The sequence below is a fragment of the Neovison vison genome, chromosome 12, assembly GCF_020171115.1.
Source record: "Neovison vison isolate M4711 chromosome 12, ASM_NN_V1, whole genome shotgun sequence".
NCBI lineage: Eukaryota > Metazoa > Chordata > Mammalia > Carnivora > Mustelidae > Neogale > Neogale vison.
The window spans coordinates 20,625,781-20,637,311 of NC_058102.1; the positions used below are offsets into that span (position 1 = coordinate 20,625,781).

The 11,531-nt window shown below is 40.2% G+C and overlaps 1 protein-coding gene across 3 annotated transcripts in view; it reads right to left on the reverse strand.

Moving 5' to 3' along the window:
• Window positions 1–11,293, reverse strand: part of ANO4 (anoctamin 4) — a 380,838-nt gene extending 369,545 nt beyond the window's left edge. For all 3 annotated transcript variants that reach the window (XM_044227349.1, XM_044227348.1, XM_044227346.1), the window contains exon 1: window positions 11,037–11,293. The gene's annotated coding sequence lies outside the window, so the exon portion shown is untranslated. The remainder of the gene's footprint in view (window positions 1–11,036) is intronic.
• Between the last annotated feature and the right edge of the window lie 238 nt (window positions 11,294–11,531).

The window sequence follows — 11,531 nt, forward strand, 5'->3', positions numbered from 1 at the left end:
GGATCCAAGCAATTGGTGTTCTCAATCTGGGAGTGAGAAAAACATGTATTAAACACAGTTAGAGATTCAAGGCAAATACATGTTTTTAGTTAGAACAACAATTCAAAAGATGGGGTTTTTAAGTAGGGGTAAAAGAAACGTGAGTCAATCATATCCATCTATGCAAATTTTCAGTATTTTTCCCCCTAGGTTATTTATTCATTCTATGGTGCCTAAAGAACACTCCTATTCCCTTCTCATCCCTCAATACCTGGAAACATATGAAGATTAGACAAGAACCTATCATGAAAGTATAGCAAATTATTTAAATAAAAAACTACTATCAAGACATATGAAGAATACTATAAGAACACTAGTCAGATCCTAAAGGATTTGAATAAATGGGAACTCTGGGCACAGGTTGGTTCAATTTCATAAATTCTTGGTAAACTAACCTATACATTTAACCCTTCCTCCAAAACATCATTTTTTTTTAAGTACTAAACAACTTCTAAAGTTTATATAGAAAAACAAACATGTAAGAAGATCCAGGAAACTCTTGGAACAAAGAATAATAAGAGGAGACTAGCCACACCAGATAATAAGGCTAAGTAGAGAAAAAAAAATAGAGAAATTAACAGTGTAGAGCTAGTTAAGAAACTAACAGTTAATAAAACAGAGCAAACTCCCCAAACAGTTCAAACTGCTGAAGGAGATTTAATAGATGATGCCACCCTTTCATGCTACCCTTTCATGTCACCTCCACCCTGGTCTAAGTAAATATCAACTTTCTCAAGAATTAAGCTATCACAGGCAAAGAAAAGATATGAAGATATATTGTTCAAAAAATGTTTGGAGGCAACTAGGTAGTCATTGGGAAGAAATAAATTTCTATTTCCTTATTAAACTAAAATTCGTGTGAATAAGAATAAAGTCATTAAAATACAAAAAAGACATTGTTGGATCAGTTTTATGATACCAAAGTGGGTTAGGCTTTTTCATTATTATACAAAATCCAAAAACAACAGAAGTAACATGACAACTTTCATTACATAAAACTTAATTTCTTATCCCCAAAATATCAATATCAATATCAAACAATATCAAAAGACAGATGACAAAGTAGGGGGTAAAATCATAAGAAAATGTTAATTTCTTTATTCCAAATCAAGAAGACCAAAACTCAAAAGTGAGCTTGCAAAAACCATTAACAGACTGTTCACAGAGGAAGAAAATATGGGTTAAACACATGAAAAGATGCTCGAACTAAACTATGAGTACTAATTTTCACCTAGCAGATTAGCAGAGATCAAAATGTTTGCATTTTGATGCAACAGGCATTTGATGAAACAGGCATTCTCATTCAGTGCTGGTGGGAATATAAATTGGCATACTTCTGTCACTAGCTACTTGATAAGAGTTCATTTTAAACCCATCTACACTGGGACCCAAGCACTCTGCTTTTAGAAATCTTTTCTACAAACTAACCGCCACATAACAACTCCACCCTGACCATCCTGCCCCACATCTATACCAATCCCATCTCCTTGCTTATTCTCTCCTAGAAAGAGCAAACTACACTGTAGCAGTGGCTTGCTTAGACCACACACCATGTAAGGAGAAATGATCCCTAACTCCTCTGTACCAGTGAAAGGAATTAATCTTATTTACTGCTATCTTGCTCCTCCCCAACCCCACTTTTCTCTTTTCCTGACAGAAAGTCACTTACTATGTCTAGTGATCCTCCTTCATGGACCCCTGTGGTCATTCACTCCTTCAATTCCCCTGTTCATAGGTCACTGTGATACAGACTTGCAATTCAAGTGAACTGAATCAGCATTTAAAAGACTAATAGCAAAAACAGAGCTCTTTAGCAAAAACAGAGCTCTTTCTAAAAAACTTCATCATAAAATCATTCATCCAAACACGTAGAAGAAAGTATGATCATGATCATTCAAAGAGTCTGCTCAACAGGTAAATATGTACACACAAACAAATTCCTAACACCAGAGAGACAAATAATGAGTTAACAATTGTTGGGCAACATAACCATCTTACAGACACTGTGCCAAGTGCTTTCCATGTACTACTGCATTTAACACTCACAATAACTCTATCAGGTAGGGACTGTTAGTTACTGAGTTTTACAACTGAAGGACAATGATATACAAGGAGACTATGCAACCTATCCAAAGTCCAAAGGTGAGTAAGTGGTAGAGGCAGGATGAGAACCAGAATGTGTACACCAGAGCCCAGTCTCTTTCCACCACCAGAAGAAATTCTCCTTTAAATCCTAATTATTTTAGAAGAAAGGTAGAAAGTACAGACCAAAATCTTGCTTGGAATATAATAGAACACTGACACTGAATTAAAGATCACACATAATAGTGTAGGAATTCTTAAAAATTCATAAATATTGCTTTTTGTTTCAAGGCATCATTTCTATAACAACTGATTACCCAAATGTTCTAAATTGGGCAGAACCTATTTTTACAAGTACTGCTCATTGAGGTACATGCATCTCACTGACTTTATCTTTCTTCCTTCCCACCCAAATTGAAATTCCTTGCTAAACTTCTTGTATGTTCACCTACTAGATCACTCTCATCTCTTCCTAAGGAGCTGTGTTCACCGGTGGTGTCCACCACTTCCTTGCCTCCCTCCCAGGGCCAGAGCTCCCTAAACTCAAGCTCCCAGTCTTCCAGAAGAGCAGTCCAATCTGCTCCCCTCAGACTCAAGTGAGAGACAGGTCTGTTTCTATCCTATATTCTTCATCTGAATTCTGACAGTTCTACCCTTGAGAAAAATACTCATGAGCTCTGATGTCCACCTTACTTTTTCTTTAAGTCAATTCCAGAGCTAAATGCCTGATTATAACTTCTGTTCACCATACTCCAATTATTTTAACAGCTATACTTACCTAGGTGGGTAAAAAAACCCTCAAGTTTGCAGTTTATGTAGCCTAGTCAGAAAGTAAATATAAAAGCAGTGAGCTAAAAACAATGCATGGGGCCAAATTAAATATTATGAACATGTTCAATAAATGGAAACCCCAAATATGACTATAATAGTAGCATAAACATTCTTCATTTTCACCCTTGTGACATGCTTTGTATCTGCTAATGTGTTTGTCTATTGTCCCCTCCCCTTCCTCCCCTTTCTCCCAGAATGTTAGCTCCATGAAAGCAAAATATAGGTGGTTTTGTTCACAGTTTCTCTACCCAGAACTATGCCTGAATAAGCACTTGTTTGTGAATGAACTTCTTTTCTACCTCATCATCTCTCACTCAAAATCTCTTTGCTTTCATGCTCTGGCCAAGGGATCTAGAGATTATCCTTACAATTCCATCTTCTGAGGTTACATCCAGGGAAGAGAGGCATTTGACCAGATCCAATTCTCAGAGGCACAAAACTTAACTTACCACTCCCTAAACATATGTTCCCTGATTCTTTTAGAAAAAAGGAAAGTGGGAAGAGGCATAGGAGATATCACACCTTGGGGATGAATACAAGTGATTACAGATAGTTTTTTTTTTCCCAATTTATTTATTTTCAGAAAAACATTATTCATTATTTTTTCACCACATCCAGTGCTCCATGCAAGCCGTGCCCTCTATAATACCCACCACCTGGTACCCCAACCTCCCACCCCCCCGCCACTTCAAACCCCTCAGATTGTTTTTCAGAGTCCATAGTCTCTCATGGTTCACCTCCCCTTCCAATTTACCCAAATTCCCTACTCCTCTCTAACGCCCCTTGTCCTCCATGCTATTGGTTATGCTCCACAAATAAGTGAAACCATATGATAATTGACTCTCTCTGCTTGACTTATTTCACTCAGCATAATCTCTTCCAGTCCCGTCCATGTTGCTACAAAAGTTGGGTATTCATCCTTTCTGATGGAGGCATAATACTCCATAGTGTATATGGACCACATCTTCCTTATCCATTCATCCGTTGAAGGGCATCTTGGTTCTTTCCATAGTTTGGCGACTGTGGCCATTGCTGCTATAAACATTGGGGTACAGATGGCCCTTCTTTTCACGACATCTGTGTCTTTGGGGTAAATACCCAGGAGTGCAATTGCAGGGTCATAGGGAAGCTCTATTTTTAATTTCTTGAGGAATCTCCACACTGTTCTCCAAAGAGCTTGCACCAACTTGCATTCCCACCAACAGTGTAATACAGATAGTTTTTTAATAAGCGACTCTTTCACCTACATGAAAGCAGCTTCTCCATTCATAACCTCATTAATTAATAAAATGATTGTATTCTTTGTAAATAGCACAAAGCTAATTGCCAAAGAAAAAGAAACAGAAGGTGTGAGTAATGAAGCACCAAAGGACCATGGGGTTCTTTACACTCTGAACGGTATTTTCACAGGCACTTCAGTGACCTCCATCCTAAATTCTCTCTAGGTCTAAACTGATTGATTCAGATTAGATTTCCTGGCTTCATTTCCTTGTGATGACTTTGAATGTCAAAGTGTACCCTCAAGGGTAAACGGGCTGGGGGAGAAGCAAACGTCTTATGTGGTTATATACTGAGCAACTGCTCTCTTTCCCTGAATACAGACTTGATTTAATTAAACCTGAGGAGAGATTCCTTTTTGGCTTTATCCAGGCCCTATTAATTATCTCCTGTATTTCAGGAAATAATAAGGTATCACTTAGCTCCTCTGATACCATCCCCATCTCCCCCACCCAAAGGTCTCTGGTCTTTCCCTGCCTTTTCCATTTCATCACCACCACCACCCAAGACATCTTCTTGCTGACCATCAGATCTCTAGGTTCTTGCTCAAGCCAGCTCCTCTCTCTGGAATGTACCTTCTACCTCCAAACTTATATGCCTATCTCCAGCCTAGCAGAATCTCTGCCTTATTATCAGACCATTTATACAAGAAACAAATCTTTACTAGCTTATGGCTTTTCTTAAATCTTTCATTCCCAGAGATCTAATACAATGCTTTGCTTAGAGAAGGCACTTAATTCTTGTTTGCTTTACTGAAACTCATTTGGAGACAATCATTTTCTGGGGGGTTTTACATAAAATTTCTAATGGATTACATTAGGATGACTGCCAATCTCTTTATCCTTTGTAGTCTAATTCATATAGTCACATTATTTTGAAAAATTAAGTTCTCCACATAGAGCAGTAGCTGCCAATACCAGCACCATAGGCTTCATATGGTGATTCCCAATCTGCTAGCTATTGGTATCTGCTGTACACTGAACTAGGCCTTGGGATACAGAGATGAAAATAGAGTCCCTGCCCTCAAGGAACAAAATACCTATTTGGGAAAGAGAACCAATAGACAAATAATCACAATACAGTCTATCAAGTCCTATGGGATCTTTGTACTAAGGGATGTTAAGACAGACACCGTCGACCTAGCTCAGCTCTGTACAACAGGGGTCAGTAAAGAGGGTAAATGTCACAAAGCATTCATGAGAGACGGTACCCGAACTTGCCTCGAAAGAGTCTGAAGAGAAGAGAAACATTTCAGGCCGAGGAACCAGCACACGCAAAGGCACTGTATCAAGGGAGAACACTGCATATCTCTAAGCACTGCAATAGGTTTGGTGCTTCTGAAACATTCTACAGGAGCTTCAGAACAAGAGGCAAAACAAGCAAATATGGGCTGTACATAATAATGGGCTTGCTATGCAAGGCCAAGGGATTTGGTCTTTAACCTGCAATTAGTTCCCTAGACACCATGCTATCTAGACTATCCATTTAGGATTCCAGGGAACAGTTTTTCCGAAGAAGGGAACACTCATTTTGTGAATCACAATAGTACAAACAAGTTTAGCCAATTAATCTCTTTTGTTCAGTCAGGTAACAGAACAGAAGCTAAGAACAGGGTTTTGGAAAACTGGATGATACATGCTGCAATGACAGCAAAGGTGCCTTTTCAGGAAAAGAACTTGTCAGTGGAATAATCGCAAGGCAGAAACTGACCAAGCAAACGGCTTTTTAGCTGGATTCTTTGAGAAGCGATGTGAAACAGGTCACTGGCTAGGAATCAAGACAAACTCCATGAAGCGTAGCTAGACTCTGAATAACCTCAGAAATGGCAGCATCCAGCTGTTTCACCACTGGACCCCTGCCGTGTGGCATTTGGATGGACACAATAGGTGCTCAGTAAGTATTAGGTGAATGAATAGAAGAATCAATCCATAAATACTCTCTCTACAAAACTGATCATCAGTTAAATAGTTGAAGCACAGGTGGAAAAAAATTAAGCACAGTGTTTTTAAATTTTTTAAATGTTCAAAAGAAAAGCAAAACTTCAATACAAAAAAAAATGCATTTCTACATAAGCATGAACAAATTACCATAAATATTGGCTTGATGTGACTCACTCTGACTGGTACAGCCACGTAATCTGCATGAAACAAACCCAGAAATAATGGACACCAGTGAGTTAGATGCCACAAAGCAGTTTTGTGAGCAATGAATGACACAGTAAGTGTCAGCTGTGTATTGTGGAAAGGGCCCCACACCAGAAATGGAACAAAGATCTGAGTAAATTCATGCACGTTGCAGTAAAATGTCTTGCCCAGGTGCTAACCAGGTCTCCAACCCTGGGGAGGCACTTAGCCTCCCTGAGCCTTAGCTACCTTATCTAGGAAATGAGAGGTTTGATAAGACACTCCTCAAGGTCCTTTATTGATGGTAAGAAGAAACATTTCAAAATATCCCAGGGTAAGCTGGTAGTGATCACATACACAGGAGCTCTGTTCGTGACGGTTCACCATGATCACACTTTTCTGAATAATACTGATGCTCGTGCCATGGTCAAACTTCTAGGATCGAGCGAATGTATAACCCATCTTCTCTCCAAGAATGTCTAATCTGGATCAACTGCCTTAAAAAGTACCATCCATCTAGTAAAAAACAGAGGTAAAATAACAGTTCATAGTTTTCAATAGCTAAGAGAGCCCTCTGAGATTATCTGGCCCAAGCCCAAGGAGGCAGATAGGAGTCTTAGTCTCACAGCAGTTGGTGCCTGGGGCTGTACTGGAACCCTGGGTTCTGAAGGCATCCCACTGTGACTAGTTGTCTTCTCTGACTGTCTCCAGACACTCATTCCCTCTGACACTCACAGGAGGTCCCCAGTAGGGGACAAACAGGAAAAATGTAAGTAAGTAAATTCCTGCTGTATTACAAGATGTCTGCTTTCTATAAGAATGGCTGCTGGCTCACACAAGCGGAAAGGTCATTGATGTCTTAGCACAGATGCCTAATGAAGGGTCAAAGATTTCTATTAGTGGAAAGGCTTCTCAAAACATGTCATTATGTGTTTTTAACAATTTATTGGATCTTCAGACTTAAGAGCAAACAGCTTGACTGGAGTATTAAATGCTAAATGAAGGGAAGAATTTTGGGGCTGTGATTTGGTTCTCCTCCAAAATTCTGCCATCTCCCTCTACAACCCAAGAAATATAACTTGCAACAAAAACATTTGTGACAGTCTGGCTAGATTATTATGCTACTGAGGACATGATTTTCTTCTGCAAAGCTGTCTAATGACTATAGCCCTAGATGAATTCAATAGGGAGGCACAGATCAAAAATGCACTATTCGACACAGCCCATGAAGCATTTCTTCTATTTTATAAAATCTAAGTTGCCAAGTGAATAGCAAGTTCCTTTCAAAGTAGATCACCATAGCTGGTGTTAGAAGTGGTCTTGAATCTCTGTTAAAGAACAGTCCTTACCCTAAACAGCTTTATGTGGGAGTTGTACATTCCCCTCTATCCTCTGTTGAAAAAAAAAAAAAAAAAAAAGACTCATGGAAAGAGATGGTAAAGGAAGTATATTAATTGTACTGAAAAAAGCAACAGAAAAATTCAGCCAACATCCTTAATATGGTTCATCTAACTCCCAAAGAAAGGCTGTGTCACATAATCAAAATTTTTTTTGCTTTATAAAAATGAACTCCATAAACTCCTCCTCTTAATACAAAGACCTTGTAGGTAGTAAGCATGTCAGTATTTGAGGGCAGTCCAACCTAGACAGATCTAGAATGTCATTAATTAAAATGCAAAACTGATTCTATTCCTGGTACTGGTAATCAACTATGGAAAATAGTTTCAATGACAAGAATGCTTGCAGAAGTATGAGGTTGAGTTTGTATTATTGGGGGCAATTTCTTCCCTCGTGAACAGGACTGCAGGTTGAACTCTGGAGTTAAGCTACTAAAAAAGAAGCTGTAACCAACTCTTCATTAGTCATCAACTTTCACTGCCTGAGTTCCTATGTGTACACGTATGCGTGCTCACACGCAGAAACATACACAAAGCAGAAGTAGGAAAGAACACAGAAATGAAGAGGATAAACATGGAAGACTGATATACAACAGAAGCTGCAGGTTTCATATTAAACCACCACTAACAGAGACTGTAAAAGCACGGTTTTAACAATAGCTATAATTAAGAAATGTGAAAAATGAGTAAGTGCATCTACACCAATCTAGGTGATTCTAGACCCATTTCCAATCAGCAAAATCCATTGCAAGGTGAAGCAGCTAAGTTAACACACACAAAATGTTGTGATGACTTCATCACACCAAGAGGCTACTGACTCCACTCAGCACCGCTTCTATCAATTTCTCCTGCAGTAGTTTCCTAGGCTGCCTTCAGAGACCCTGCAAAGGAATTAACATCACACCATGCTGTGAGACAAGGAAATGCTGTAGAATGCATTCCCCCAATTCAAAGAAATTCCCAAAGGCGTTATCTGGAGGAGGGGTGTAAGAAGTGGGGAAATCCCTACCAAAAAAAAAAAAAGCTAGCTAGAGGATGCTAAGCAATAGCTTGGGAATTTTGTTCTATTCTCTAAATGGGCATGCTACAACTATTAAAAATATGTTCACATAATAGACCAACAGTACATTTGTGTATATGTTTGCATATATATATATATATATATATATATATATACACACACACATATATGCACACACACACAAAATTCTCATTGCATAAGCAAACATTCTGTTCAGCAAGATAAAGAAGCCTAAGGAGCTTTTTCTCCCAAAGCTTAAGTTGCTACTAATTAAAGGGAAATATTTTCTAAATGCATCCAAAATTGTTCACAGTGTGAAATACAGAGTCTATTTCCATGACATACAAGCTGATTCTCTTTCCATCTTGATGAATACCTGAAATTGTGTTGCCAGGCACCTGATAAAAATCCTTACAACTGGAGGGGAAAAAAGGAATATACAATGTAAGAAAACACCATTAAGGATGAAAGTAAACAAGTAAGCATGAAAGAATGATCAAAGGAAGCCAAGAAGTCCACCAGTCAGATCACGACATTGCTTTGAGCCATAATTGAGTGTAGGAAAAAGAGTAGATATTAGAACAGCTAATCCAAACAATGCTGAAAGTATTTCAAACATTACTTAAGGATTCAGAGACCACAGTCTGCAAGGGTTCTAATTTTTTTGTTGTTGCAGTTAACCTATTTGTGGGTTTCACTCTGCAACTGGGCTATCATGTAAACATCCACAAATTCTTGCTTTTTATTTAAATGTATGCTTTCATGTAAAAACCTTCCACCAAATATATCTACTTTGAACCCAAGGAACAGAATAAAAGCATATGCCGTATGTCATCACCACTATTTTAAGAAAAATCCACACAGGCAGTAGAAATAAAAGTGGTGAGAATGAGCAAAACAGTTAAGGAACTTTATATTCCAAACTCCCAATCAACAGGGGGAAAGACCAGACATTTTATCCCACTTTTTTTCTCATCTGTTACCAAAAATCACATTTTTTAGTGCAGTATCTTACAAATCACAGGCTGAATTACATTTGATCAGAACCTTCCCCAGAGTGAAATGGACCAGAACTGGAAACCCCATACAAAATCAAATAAGACAACCTAGCTCCAGCCCAAGGCTGGAAAAGAACTAAGCAGCATTACTATGGTAAGGCTTATTTTCTGAAATGCCAAAACAATTCAACACACCTGCTACTAAAAAACAAGAGAAGAAAACCCCCTTGTGAAGAGAGCTACTCCCATCAACCACCAGTGAGAACTATACCAAAATGTTCTTGGTTTCCTATGGGCTGCAAGAGGCAGGTAGCCAGCAACAGACCTGAAGTTGTGGTTCTGTCTGCAGCAAGCCTTGGGAGACCAGGTGAAAAATTAGGGCACTCTTCTAAGAGTGATGTTCTGGAATAAACAATCTGCCTGTGGACACCGCAACACGCACGTTCTTCCCAGAAACCTGCTCATTTTCCACTTAGAAAAGTCTGACCATTCCAGTAGCCTCAAAGCATTTTCTTTCCCAGGAGGATGAAACTATGTTGTCAACTCAAAAAAACGTTCCTATCACCACTGCCCCACCGGCCTCTGAAGAGGACGTAAAATAGGGTTTGCAGAACAGGCACCCTGAGATTCCAAAGGAAAAGCAGCAATGAGGTCATGAATTACTCCATCTGCCAGTGCAGGATTCCGCCTGCCGTGAATGTTCCTGCCCAAGTTGTAAAGCCCACAAGATACAGGGCCTTTCTGGACTCGGGGGACAGGTACTTCAAGTGCCGCTGCCGAGGGCAGACTCCAACGTAACTCACACGGGTGCTCATCTTCACCTGGAAAGAGGGAAGAGTTTGCTGTGTGGGCAGCCCAGCCCTAGCCCTTCCGGATTCTGAGAGTGCACCCTCAGCACGCCAAGGATTCATCTTGCCCAAATTTGTCAGCCACCCTCCACAGACTCCCTGCACACTGCTGCAGTTTACCACCGTGAACACATTCCCCTGGCTGCTGCTTCAAGGACAAAGAGACAGTGCTAATGTTTCCATCACAGCGAGCAGTTCAGGTTTATGAAAAATAAATAAATAAAACTGAAATTAAAAGACAAACAGCCCAGACCAATGACCCCCGGCATTTTAGTTAACCGGATCACCCCCGACACAGATCCATGAGAAAAGGGAGCAACGCAAAGAGAAGGTCACTAAAGCTTAGCTGGGAAGAGACAGAGCCAGCGAGAGCCTCCAGTTCACTGCAGCAGAGCAGCTCATTCAATGCAAGCACTTACCATAAAAATAGAAAGAGTCAAAAGAAGGAGAAGGGATCCTTCCTCAGGGTCTTAGGCAGAAAGAAATCCAGGCAAGGCTCGGGATGAGGCCAGCAAAGTGATGAAAGGCGATAGAACCACCACACACAAGTCCTTTTCAGCCTCCCCTCTGCCCCGCATGCAGTTGTTTGTGCTGTAAAAACCCTGAGAAGTCTGGAGCAGGACTCTCCGGAGAGCGAGCTGGAGCGAAAGCAGCCGGGTGGATTTCACCACCGCCGGCTCAGAGCATCACGCCCAGGACTTGTCCTCCCCCGGGTGCAGGGGCGTTGGACGGGGTTGGCTGGGCACCAGGCTGGGGTCGGGAACATGAGAAGAGGGGAGGAAAGGAGCCTCTTTGGAGTGAAAGGAACTGCCAGGGAGAATGTATCAGTATTCCATATCAGTTATTGCCGGCGACCAATCAGCCCAGCCACGGGGCCGTTGTCAGTGTCAGTGTGACAAGAGAGCATCAGAAGT